The 13,197-nt window shown below is 43.1% G+C and overlaps 2 pseudogenes; one reads left to right on the forward strand and one right to left on the reverse strand.

Annotated features, from left to right (window-relative positions):
- The first annotated feature begins 5,565 nt into the window (after positions 1 to 5,565).
- LOC130846550 (proteasome activator complex subunit 3-like) lies at positions 5,566 to 6,284 on the forward strand (annotated as a pseudogene).
- Positions 6,285 to 8,148: 1,864 nt separating this feature from the next.
- The window catches only part of LOC130844443 (intelectin-1-like), a 32,597-nt pseudogene continuing 27,548 nt past the window's right edge, over positions 8,149 to 13,197 (reverse strand).

Here is a 13,197-nt window from a genome sequence, read left to right on the forward strand (position 1 = left end):
TTTCTCAGGCAATATGCCCAGTAGAGTGATTGCTGGGTCACATGGCAATTCTATTTTTTAGTTTTTCAAGGGATCTCCATACTGTTTTCCATAGCAGCTGTATCAATTTACATTCCCACCAACAGTGCAGGAAGGTTCCCTTTTCACCACACCCTCTCCAGCATTTATGGTTTCTAGATTTTTTGATGAGGGTCATTCTGACCGGTGTGAGGTGATACCTCATTGTGGTTTTGATTTGCATTTCTCTCATAATTAGTGATGTTGAACATCTTTTCATGTGCCTCTTAGCCACTTGTATGTCTTCTTTGGAGAAATGTCTATTTAGGTCTTCCACCCATTTTTGGATTGGGATTTTTTTTTTTTTTTTTTTTGGTTTTTTTTTGGGGGGGGGGTACACCAGGTTCAATCAACTGTTTTTATACACATATCCCCGTATTCCCTCCCTTCCTTGATGCCCCCCCTCGAGTCCCCCCCACCCTCCCTGCCCCAGTCCTCTAAGGCATCGTCCATCCTCGAGTTGGACTCCCTTTGTTATACAACAACTTCCCACTGACTATTTTACAGTTGGTAGTATATATATGTCTGTGCTACTCTCTCGCTTCTTCTCAGTTTCCCCTTCACCCCCCGCCCCCTCCCATACCTCGAGTTCTCCAGTCCATTCTCTGTATCTGCTTCCTTGTTCTTGTCACTGAGTTCATCAGTACCATTTTTAGATTCCGTATATGTGAGTTAGCATACAATATTTGTCCTTCTCTTTCTGACTTACTTCACTCTGTATGACAGATTGTAGTTCTATCCACCTCATTACATAGAGCTCCATCTCATCCCTTTTTAGAGCTGAGTAATATTCCATTGTATATATATGCCACATCTTCTGTATCCATTCATTTGTTGATGGGCATTTAGGTTGCTTCCATGTCCTGGCTATTGTAAAGAGTGCTGCAATAAACATTATGGTACATGTTTCTTTTGGGATTATGGTTTTCTTTGGGTATATGCCCAGGAGTGGGATTACTGGATCATATGGTAGTTCTATTTGTAGTTTTTGAAGGAACCTCCAAATTGTTTTCCATAGTGGCTGTACCAACTTACAGTCCCACCAACAGTGCAGGAGAGTTCCCTTTTCTCCACACCCTCTCCAACATTTGTTGTTTCCAGACTTTGTGATGATGGCCATTCTGATTGGTGTGAGGTGATACCTCATTGTGGCTTTGACTTGCATTTCTCTGATGATTAGTGATGTTGAGCATCTTTTCATGTGTTTGTTGGCCATCTGTATGTCTTCTTTGGAGAAATGTCTATTTAGGTCTTCTGCCCATTTGTGGATTGGGTTATTTGCTTTGTTTGTTTTTTTGATATCAAACTGCATGTGCTGCTTGTATATTTTGGAGATTAATCCTTTGTCAGTTGCTTCATTTGAAAATATTATCTTTGATTCTGAGAATTGTCTTTTAGTCTTGTTCATAATTTCCTTTGTTGTGCAAAAGCTTTTAAGTTTCATTAGGTCCTATTTGTTTACTTTTGCTTTTATTTCCATTACTCTAGGAGGTGGGTCAAAAAGGAGCTTGCTGTGATTTATGTCATAGAGTGTTTTTGCCTGTGTTTTCCTCTAAGAGTTTTATAGTGTTTGGCCTTACATTTAGGCCTTTAATTCATTTTGAGTTTATTTTTGTGTATGGTGTTAGTAAGTGTTCTAATTTCATCCCTTTACATGTAGCTGTCCAGTTTTCTCAACACCACTTTTTGAAGAGGTTATGTTTTCTCCATTGTATATTCTTGCCCCTTCTGTCAGAGACGAGATGACTGTATGTGCGTGGGTTTATCTCTGGGCTTTCTATCCTGTTCACTTGATCTATGTCTCTGTTTTTGTGCCAGTACCATACTGTCTTGATTATTGTACATTTGTAGTATAGTGTGAAGTCAGGGAGCCTGATTCCTCCAACTCCATCTTTCTTTCTCAAGGTTGTTTTGGCTATTTTGGGGTGAAAAGAACTTGGATTTCTAATACACAAATGGATTTTCTATGATTTCTCAACTGGCACATTTATGTGCACAACTTAACAAATTAGCCCAAGTTGTAATTTGGCTGGCAGTTAGGGTACAGTATTTTGTGACAGTAGGAGCCAGGTATCCAAGTCCACATTGTCTTCACTATTTAGGTGGGAACCTTTATAGACTTTGTTGCACATAAAATAAAAAGACCAGTGTAGTTTACATACAATATTGGATTGGACCCTGAGATGCCCAGGGTCTGGAGTATTCCATGACCTTTGCCACTGGTAATGTTAGTATCCACACATCTCCATTTTTCCAGATGCTCCTATCTGTGAGATTGTGCAATAGGTGATATAGAAGGCCTGTAGTCTGATTTTGGCAGCTACAAAACTTGGTTTTGCCACCTGGCCAAGTAAGTCGAGATTTTTTTGTCTATCTGTATATAGTTGGTAGTACTGAACAGCTTAATCATGGAGGCACCTTCAGTATCGCAGTTGTACACAAGTGACTTGTAAGTCATCCAAAACACTTGGTGACTTGGCAGACCGCAGACATTTGTGCTAAAAAAGGTAGTGTTAGAGTCACTTACAGACTCCTTGAGATGTTTGAAGAGGCCACCTGTAGAATGAAACCACAGAGTTTGATTGTAATGTTGTCTTGAGGGTGTTGCTGTGGGTCTGTTCTCGCATGGTTTGCATGCATCCAGGAACTTTTTTCTTTTGTTTTGATGACAGTGTAGCTATTCAGCAATACCTATAAGGTCCTTCCCATCAAGATGCTAGAGCTTGTTTTCTTCTAAAAATCCTAATGTACATCTAGTCTCTTGGTCTAAAGGGATGGCAAAGCTTCAGTCTGTGGGGGCCATGCACCCCTATTGGCAATATGCTTCAAGTACACTAGTTAGTTTTTTTGTATAGTTAGTCATAATATCAAATTGTTCACTTATGTTCCCATAACGTGAATTCAGGCGTGGAACATTTAGAGATGCCAGTAGGCATTGCATATCGAAACACTATTTCTAAAGGGGTCAACCCATGTATGCTATTTGGAGTATTCCAGATCTTTATAAGGGAAGGAGGAACTTATAGCCATTTTAGTTCCGTTTATTGACAGGTCTCTCCTAGAGTCTTTTTTATGTCTAGATTTTTACATTCCACTTGTCCTGATGATTGAGGATAGTATGGGATATGAAATTTCAATGAGTGCCACATGGTTTTTGCAAGCAAGTGGCTTATCTCTGCTGTAAAATGAGTTCCTTGATCTCCAATCCATTAAGAAATGCCAGCATGAGGAATAATCTCAGTTATTTATTTACCAGTGCTGTGGCATTGGCATGTCTAGTCAGATAGCATTCAGTCCATCCACTAGACATGTATATGATAACCAAACAGTGAGAACAGCATAAAGTTGGGGGCAAATCTATAAAATCTATTTGCTGTGATGCAAAGATCAGTGTGGGCCTGAGAGGACTTCCTGAGGAATACTGATGTCTTCCAGAAGTTTGGTGAGATTTACAAGTAGTGCACTGGGAAATAATTTGGTCAGAAATTTTGTGTATGCCAGAACAGAGTCAATTTTCTTTTAGTTCCTTAACTATCTCCAATCTGCACATATGTAACATTTGATGGGAAATAAATGCAAGCCAAAAGTCAGTAGAAAAAAGTTATAGGAAGTCCATTTGCCCCAATGTACAATCCATCTGGTAATTGTTTGGCACCTTTTTGTATCCATTTGTCTTTTTCATGTTGTGAGGCATTTGCCTGATAGTTAATAATATTAGTTAGGGACAAAGGCAGGTTTACAAACTGGGTGGAGAAAGGATAAGGGTGTCCATTTTTTTGAGTGGCATGTTTAGCAGTTCTGTCAGCCCAATCATTCCCTAAAGCTATAGCATGGGTCTCTTTAGTATGAGCCGAACATGAACAATAGCAATTTTAGAAGGGAGGTGAGTAGCTGGTAATAAGGCAGCAGTTATAGGCTCATTAGCAGTAGGAATACCTTCAGAAGTTAAGAACCCATGGGATTTCCTAGTTGTGCCAACAGCATGGCAGACTGCAAAAGCATATTTTGAGTCTGTGTAACTAGTGGCAGTTTTCACTTTTGCTAAGGTGCATGCTCTAGCTTGGGCTGATTTTATAGTGGGCAAAGAATATGCTTCAGGCGTTTCATGTGGGGAAACTACAGCATAACCAATTATTATGTTTCCCTGGAAATTTCATTTACAATAGCCATCATAAAATAAAAGTAAGTCTGCTCCAATAAAGATCTGAGGAAACAAACAAACAAACAAAAAGTAAGTCTAGGTTATCTAAAGGGATATCTGAGAGACCCTCTCATGCCTTTGAGACCATTTCTATAGTTGCAAAACAATCATGTGGAATGGAGTGAGGCTCTCCATCACAGCAGCGGGGCATGGGCGGGGGGAAGGTGTAGTAAAGTAGGGGGGAGGGTGTAGTAAAGTAGCTGGATTTAAAGTGTTACAATGATTTAGGATGATGGAAGCATTAGTTTAAAAAGTCTGCTCATAGGTGGTTTGTTGCTGTGTAGAGAGATCTTGCATCCTATGAACTTGTAAGATAGCAGACACACCATGAGGGATGAATGGGGGTAGCCTAAGATTACAGCACTGGCTTTATCAATCAAGGTGGCAGCTGCAGTCACTTAATGTAAGCCTGGGGGCATACCTGATGCCACAGGGTCTAATTGGTATGAGAAATATGCTATAGGATGTTTTTGAGAGGCAAAAGATTATTCTAGAATTCCTGCAGCAATTCCATTAATTTTTATGGCAGTATAGATGAAAGGGTTTGTCAAGATTAAGTAAGTCAAGAGCCAGGGGTTTGACAGAGCTAACTCTAAAGCTGAAAAGGAGGTTAATGCCTCTCAAGGCCAGGAAATGGGCTCCAGGCTGGTGTCTGAGACACACGCATACAGAGGTTTAGTAATGGATGCAAAATTGGGGTAGCCAGCTGCCCCTAAAAATTTATGCAACTTTTTTTTTGTTTTACTAAGAGAGATGGACAAAATTGACTCAAGGTGGTTTGAATGCTTTGAATGCTCTGAGATAGTCCATGTCCTAAGTAGGTAACAATTGTTTATACCACCTGAAGTTTCTCCAACTCAAAAGACCTGTCATTTGGCCATTGATGAGTAGCATCCCCATTAGTACACTCATCCTAACCGTGGCTCAATCCAATGAGCCTTTTTTTAAAATGGAAAGACCAGAGGGGCACAGATGATGTAGAAAATTCACCCCCAAAATTAGCCTAAGAAAGTAAAGGCCTTTGAGCTTTTATATGAACCTAGGCAGGTGCCATGGAAGGAGACCCTGTCAGCTAGGCTGAAATTTGTAGGTGGTGCTTGTAATTAAAAATACGGTCTAGGAGCAGGCAGCAGGCACAGGCAGCAGGCTGGTGGGCTGACAGAGGGTGTGAAGGCAGGGAGCGAGCCAGCTGTAAGTGAGTCAGAGAGGGTGGCTGCATCCCAGAAGCAGCTGAGATTCCCCCCTCCCTCTGACCCCCTCCCGGAGCCCACAGGTCTCCAGCAGAGCAGATGTGGCCCAGCCCAGCCATGGTCTCATTGCTGAAGGTGGATTAGGAAGTGAAGCTCAAGGTTGATTCTTTCGAGGAGTGGATCACAAGTGAGGCAGAAGACTTGGTGGCAACTTTTTCCCCCCAAAAATTGTTAAAACTTGATAGTTTTTTGAAGGAATCAACCCTAAACATCTATAACCTAACTCAGATCCACTCAGACATGAATCTCCCTGTCCCTGACCCCATTCTTCTCACCAATAGCCATGATAGACTGGATGGTCCCACTTACAAGAAGCCAAGATTGGATGACTGTGAAGAGGGAACCAAGGAAACCAAGATGTTTATGATGCCCAATGGGATGCTAGAAAGCAACCAGCAGCTGGTGGACATTATTGAAAAAGCGAAGCCCAAGATCCGGCTGCTGGTCAAGAAATGCAACATTGTCAAAATGTGGGTGCAACTCCTGATTCCTAGGAGAGAAGATGGCAACAGCTTTGGGGTGTCCATTCAGGAGGACACATTGCAGAACTGAGAACTGTTGAGAAGAAAGCTGCATCTGATCTGGACCAGATTTCTAGATATTATATTACAAGAGCCAAATTGGTTTCTAAAATAGCTAAATATCCCCATGTGAAGGACTATTGCCCCACAGTGACAGAGCTAAGGAATCATTATGTCACTCTACATGACATGATCCTGAAAAATATCGAGAAGATCAGATGGCCCTGGAGCAGCAATGCACAGACACTGTTCTGAGGCCAGGGCAGGGCCAGGGGACTCTGAGTCTGGCTCAAGACTGACATTGCCTTGGTTTGTTACATGACCATGGTGGTGGGGAAACTGGCTGGAAATAGTAATTGCACCTCTCTCTGTTTTTAGTTAGAGTCTAATGAAACTCTGTGACGTGTTTACCTCTTTTTTCAGGCCTCAGGAACTCCTCTATTTCCTTCCCTAATGCCCCATGCCACCCATCCTGATTTCTGGAGACCTCCAGGTTTGTGTGCACACGATGTTGGCACAAGAATATTTGTGTTTTCTCTCCCCGGCTCCCTCCTGTGTCTTGGGCTCTGTGTTTTCTTCCTTTGATGATTAGTTGGTTAGAAGCTGAGGGAACTGGAAGGAAAGTGCTAGTTTCATAGGAACTGGGTTGGGGTGGGGGATCAACTCCTCTCTTCCTGATGGAAGGTTAGTGTCCCTTGCCACTATGGGACATTGGATCCTCCCGGCCAGAATAGAGAGCCTTCAATAAATGTGCCGAGAAAACTGGACAGTTACATGTAAAAGAGTGATATCAGAGCATCTTCTCACACTGTGTAAAAAAAAAATAAACTCAAAATGGATTAAAGACCTAAATATAAGGCCTGAAACCATAAAACTCCCAGAAGAGAGTATAGGTAGAACACTCTGACACAAATCATAGCAATAGTTTTTTGGATCTGTCTCCTAAGGCAAAAGAAATCAAAGCAAAAAAAAACAAATGGACCTAATGAAATTAAAAGCTTTTTCACACAGCAGAGGAAACCATTCACCAAATGAAAAGACAACCTATGGAATGGGAGAAAATATTTACAAATGACATGACTAACAATAGGTTAATATGCAAAATATACAAACAGCTTATACAACTCAATATCAAATAAAAAAACACAAGAAACAAAAAACAAAAAACCAATCAACACAATCAAAAATGGGGCAGAAGATCTGAATAGACAGTTTTACAAAGAAGTTATACAAATGGCTAACAAGCACATGAAAAAATGCTCCACACTGCTAATCATCAGATCAGAGAAATGCAAATCAAAATCACAGTGAGATATCACTTCACACCTATCAGAATGACTATCATCAAAAAGACCACAAATAACAAGTATTTATGAGGATGTGGAGAAGAGGGAACCATTGTACACTGTTGGTAGGGATGTAAGTTGGTGCAGCCAATATGAAAAATATTTTGAAACTTCCTCAGAAAACTAAAAATAACTATCATATGATCCAGCAATTCCACTCTGGGTATATACCTGGAAAAAATGAAAACAGTAATTCGAAAAGATATGTGCACCCTAGTGTTCACAGCAGCACTACCTTCAACAGTCAAGGTATGGAAGCCACCCAAGTGTCCATACAAGTGAATAAAGATATGGACACACACACACACACACACACACATTCTTCAAAAGAAATTGAAATTCTGCCATTTTCAGCAATGTGGATGTACACAGAGAATATTATGCTCAGTGAAATTAGACAGAGAGACAAATACTGTGTGATATCACTTATATGTGGAATCTAAAATTTGAAACAAATAACTGTATGTAGCAAAACAGAAACAGATGCACAGATATAGAAAACAAACTGGCAAACTGGCGGTTACCAGTGGGGAGAGGGAAGGGTGGAGGAGCAAAAATGGGATATGAGATTAAGAGATGCAAATTACTATGTATAAAATAGAAAAGCAACAAATATATATGGTATTGCACAGGGAATTAAACCATTACTTTGTAATAACTTTTAATGGAGTATAAGCTGTAAAAATACCAAATCACTATGCTGTACACCAGAAACTAATATAACTAATATAATCAACTATACTTGATTTAAAAAATTGTGTCCTCTCCAGGGCTCACTTGCCAGTAACAACAATCCCTTCCTCCAGTGGATAACTCTGAATATTTCGGTAGGCTGTCAGACCAACAGGTACCCATAAAATACAGCATCAACCCAGGAACCATCGTGTTTATAAGTCTGTTGAAGATTTGTGGTTGCCAAGGGGGAAGGGGGGATTGGGAAGGGATGGGCTGGGAGTTTGGGGTTAGCAGATGCAAACTATTATATATAGAATGGACAAACCACAAGGTCCTACTGCATAGCACAGGGAACTATATTTAATATCCTGTGATAAATCACAATGGAAAATAATACAAAAAGCATGTATGTGTATGTATAACTGAACCACCTTTCTATATACCTGAAACTAACACAACACTGTAAATCAGCTATATCCCAATATAAAATAAAAATTAAATTAAAAATAAGCAAATAACAGTGTCAAAAATATCCTATGATAAACTGTAATGGAAAAGAATATAAAAAGCATGTATGTGTATGTATAATTGAGTCACTTTGCTGTACAGCAGTAATTAACACAACCTTGTAAATCAACTATACTTCAATTTAAAAAAAAGTCTGTTGCAAACCTTCCTTAATATTCTTCAGTAAATTGGACACACTTTGTGAATAGGGACAAACTTTATTTAACATCATTTAACAATCACAAATATAAGCATAAAAGGAATGGTAATAATAAATATAATGATGAATGGTGATGCTGAGTGATCACTGTCATAAAGATATGAATCGTCCCACTATCAATAAATAATAGCAATGCTAATAAACCTAAGGAATGGGGGATTATGGACTCCCCTGGATTGAATGACAAATTTCTTGTGGTATTTTTTATAGAGTCAGAGTCCTAGATTTGCACAGGTTTTGGAATCACAGTCAGGTCTGTCACAATTTTCATGTGATTGTCACCACACATCTGTCACAAGCTTCTTATAATTTTCACATCACACCTGACACAACTGACTTAGAGGGCCAGGATAGGGAGGGTGGGAGGGAGTCACAGGAGGGAGGGGATATAGGGATATATGTATAAATACAGCTGATTCACTTTCATGTACCTCAAAACCTGGTGCAAGAGTGTAAAGCAATTATATTTCAATAAAGAGCTTAAAAAAGAAAAGACACGGACTTCTGTCTTTCTTCTTCTCCAGCCCTCCCTCCACATCCCCATCTCCCACCCTCCCTTCCACAGGCTCTGCTCCAGCCACACTCAGCTCCCCACCCTTTCCCAGCTGGGTGGTAAGGAATCCAACCTTGTAGTCATCACTGGTGGCCACCTCTGCAGACCCAAAGGTGTTGTAATTGGCCCATTTGCCATCCCCCTCTGGGTAGTCTGCCCTGCTGCCCTGCTGACTGGACCAGCGATCGCCCACTGTGCACTTTCCAAGCATGTTGTTCTTGTACACACTGGCCACCAGGGTCCAGCCACCACCCCCAGAGGTCATGTCACAGAACATCTGGCACACGATGCTGTTCTCAGTACGAAGGAAATACTGGTCATCTGCAGAGGGAACCAGCCCTGAGACCCCCTGTCTGAGAGCACAGGGTCCATCTCAGGCCCCACAACCGGAAAGACGCTGGGAAGTCAAATGTATCCTGGACATTCCCACACATATCCTGTTCTCGGAGGACAATTCTCTATGGGTCAGCTGTGAACAGGGACACTGACAGCCTTTGTTACATGCTACCTATTCAAAGACTTTATAGAGCAAACATGCTTAGAAAACAGAGTTGGCATCTCCTCCAGATAGTGCCTCCTTCTGGCCAGGAGAGGCCAGAAATCATCGCCCGACCACATCTCAAGTCTACATCAGGATGTTGCCTCTGCAGCTCAGAGCAAAGAGCAGGCATGGTCACAGCCCATTATATGAGACTCAGATTCCCCAAGCACAGAGCTCCTCTCCTGTGCCCAGCCCCAAAGAGAAGAAACTGACCTGAAGAAGACTTGCTGTCTCCTGGCCAGCCCAACTTGTCAGCCTGCTTGGCACACAAGCTCCCTGTGCACCTGTCTCCTGGCCTCTTCCCATCACCCTGTTGGGTGGGGACTCAGGGAACCAGCACAGGAAAATGCTAACCCTCTGGCTACTGCTGTGAGTGGGAATAATACATTTCTTAGTCTCACTGTCAGGAGTTTCATATTTTCTGCCAGCACATGTGAACCTGTGCCTGGCTAACTCTTTAGCTTAAAGAAGGGAACAATCTTAAACTCATCACTGCTCTGGTCACCTCCTAGAGAGTCACCAGGAACATTGCATTCTCTCTGTGTTCAGAACATCATGTCTGCTGTGCCTGGGTTGGACCAAAAAGCCTCAGAATTCCTGCTGGAAATCTCCTTGGCTGTTGCGGAGGTCACAGCAGACAGGAGTGGTGGGCACTCTCCTCTTGCTGTCTATGGCTGGGATTTGTTTAGCTTAAAAGTGACTGAATGAGAGGATGCTGTGTTGGTTTCTAACTCACCACCTGCTTCACCACAACTTTCTTTGATTTCCTTGCAACTTCTGGGCAGGAAAGACAGGAACTGGGTACAAGTTTTGCTCTCCCAAAACATCTCAGGAGATGGGGTCACTGCTAGAGAATGAGAGGATAATCCCCATTAATAGTCTGGTGCCACTCACCCCAGCCTTTCTGGCCATCGGGTACCAGCCCCTCCCACTTCACCAGTTCATCACTGGGCTTTGAGGCCCCAGAGGTCAGGATCCTCTCTGCTAAGACTAGCTGGCCCGTGATCTAGTACAGGCTTAACACTTGCATCCTTCTGCCCAACTAATTAAAAAGGAAAACTATCATCATACCTACTGTGAGGAATGGAACTGTGAGGAGGAGAACTAGAAAAGGATGTTCCCTGAGCACAGCCCTGACCAGTCAGCTCCCTCTTGGATTCCCAAGGCCACACAGAGGCACAAAATTGCACCCCCTCACCAAGCTTCAGAACAAACTCCCAGAGAGGCCCGCAATCAGCACCTAGGCCACAGCTCAAGTTGGCTGCAAAGTGTGGCTTCTCTGCATCTCCTCGACTCCCCCTCTGGCCCAGGACTTCAGCATCCAGCCCAGCTCTACTCTCTCTGCTCCACTGCACACCTGGGTGAGCTGAAGAAACTGCTGCTCCTGACTGACTTACCTGCACCCAGCCCTCTGGTGGCCACAGAGAGGAACAGCAGGAGGAAGAATCTGGCCCCTGGCCTCTAAGGGGAAAGGAGATGCACAAGGTCATTGGCTGCAGCATCCTTTCTCTCTCTCCCTTGATCCCTGAACTTTCTGAGTAAGGAAACCTCAAATGGAAAGTGATGGGCTTCTGGGCATTCTAGGATCTCCTGAAATAGCCTCCAACCCACCAACCCCACAAATCCTTAAGGGACCACAGGCTCCTTTCTCTAAAATTCCCCATCCCTGAAACCAAGACCAGACCTGAGCTGGCATCCTCGCTCCCCACACACTCAGATCTTGTCTCTGACTCAGAAACAGCTTCCTCACAGCACAGAGAGCTTCCTTCCTCACAGATGCCAGGAACTGAGTGTTCCTGGCCAGGTGGAGACTCAGAGCTACTACCTCTGCAGAGAGTCCTGAGGTGGGTGAAGTGCTGAGCCTTTATGGGGAGAGCAAGCCACGTGGGCCCTGCCCAGCCCTGCCCACTTCAGGCTGCAGGCCCCTCCCTCAGGCAGGCACCCTGCCCTTGAAGGTCCCCAGGCCTTGAACGCTGGCAATGAGAAGGGATATGTGACTGGCTGGAGGGGCAGGGAGCAGTGCTCCTGGTCACACAGGTGACACTCACCACTGGGGAACCCACTGGGTCAGAGCACATAGTGTTACATTCTGTAACAGACTCTCAGGGCGGACGGGACCTCTCAGCCTTCCCTGCAACCTGTCCTGCTCCCACCACAGTCAGGGGCTCCAGTGCCTCACATGTCTCTCAATACGTCATCCTTCTAGTCTCTCGTGAAACTCTCCGTGAAGCCTTCTCTAACTCCCCAACCCAGCAAAGCTGATGGCTTCTCCCCATCCTTCTGCTGCACTTTGTCCAACCCCTAATTATGACATGTGCCACACTATCATGTCATTCTTTTATTTTCTTTTTGGTGAGAAATAATTGAAAATTTAGAGAACATTGCAAAAATTAAAACAATACAAAAACACGCATATAGCATTTACATGAATTCACCTACAGTTAGTATTTTACTGCATCTGTTTTTCCCTGTATGCTCTCTCTCACAGTGCAGACACAAACACTTTTTTGTGGAAAGTTGAGGCTAGTTACATACATAAAGGCCCTTTCCTGTAGATACCTGTGTATCTTCTTAACAGTGAAATTCTCATATATAACCACATGCAATTTTGAAATTCATATCATTACCCCTTTTTAATGTAACCAGTACTTTCCTAGGGTCCACCAGCCCAGGAGTTCTACTGAGCCGGCTTTCAAGGTACTGAAATGTCTCTGACTTTCGTTCCCTCCCGTCACTAGGAGATTCCTGTCTACACTGGAGCCCATAATCCCCAGGGCATGTTCTACACCTGCTTATGAGCAAGATTTCTCCACTCCACACATGTTCCCCGCCCCACACCTTTCAGCGCTGTCCACTGCCCAGTCTCTGGCTGACCACTGAACCGATGACTCTTCATCCCCGTCACCTCTGGTGCTGGACCTGCTCTCTGGAGCCAGATGCTGATGTTCAGGGTACTGCTTGCTCTTGCTCCTGGGCCTCTGGCCCCACATCTTTGCTGTCCAAGGTGCAGGAGCCGTTCAACATATTCAGTGCTGAAGATAGCAAATGTCTTACACACTTAACCAAAACCCAACCCAAGAACTGGAATGTTGTTAGTAACTTACATTTACCCAGGGGCTTCTCTACATCACCATTGTTTGTATTGCTGTTGTTGGGAAAGAAAGAGGAAGGGAGAGATGGGGAGAGGACTGACCTGTCTCCCATGAATCTCAGCTGTTTGGTACAAAAATAAGGAAATGACCACTAATATCACTTCATCAGGAAATTTCTCAGGTAATCATTAGTGTTGTTTACTGTGATTAATTCTCCTTTTTTTGGCAGCACTG

The sequence above is a fragment of the Hippopotamus amphibius genome, chromosome 2 (genome assembly GCF_030028045.1).
Source record: "Hippopotamus amphibius kiboko isolate mHipAmp2 chromosome 2, mHipAmp2.hap2, whole genome shotgun sequence".
NCBI classification, from domain to species: domain Eukaryota; kingdom Metazoa; phylum Chordata; class Mammalia; order Artiodactyla; family Hippopotamidae; genus Hippopotamus; species Hippopotamus amphibius.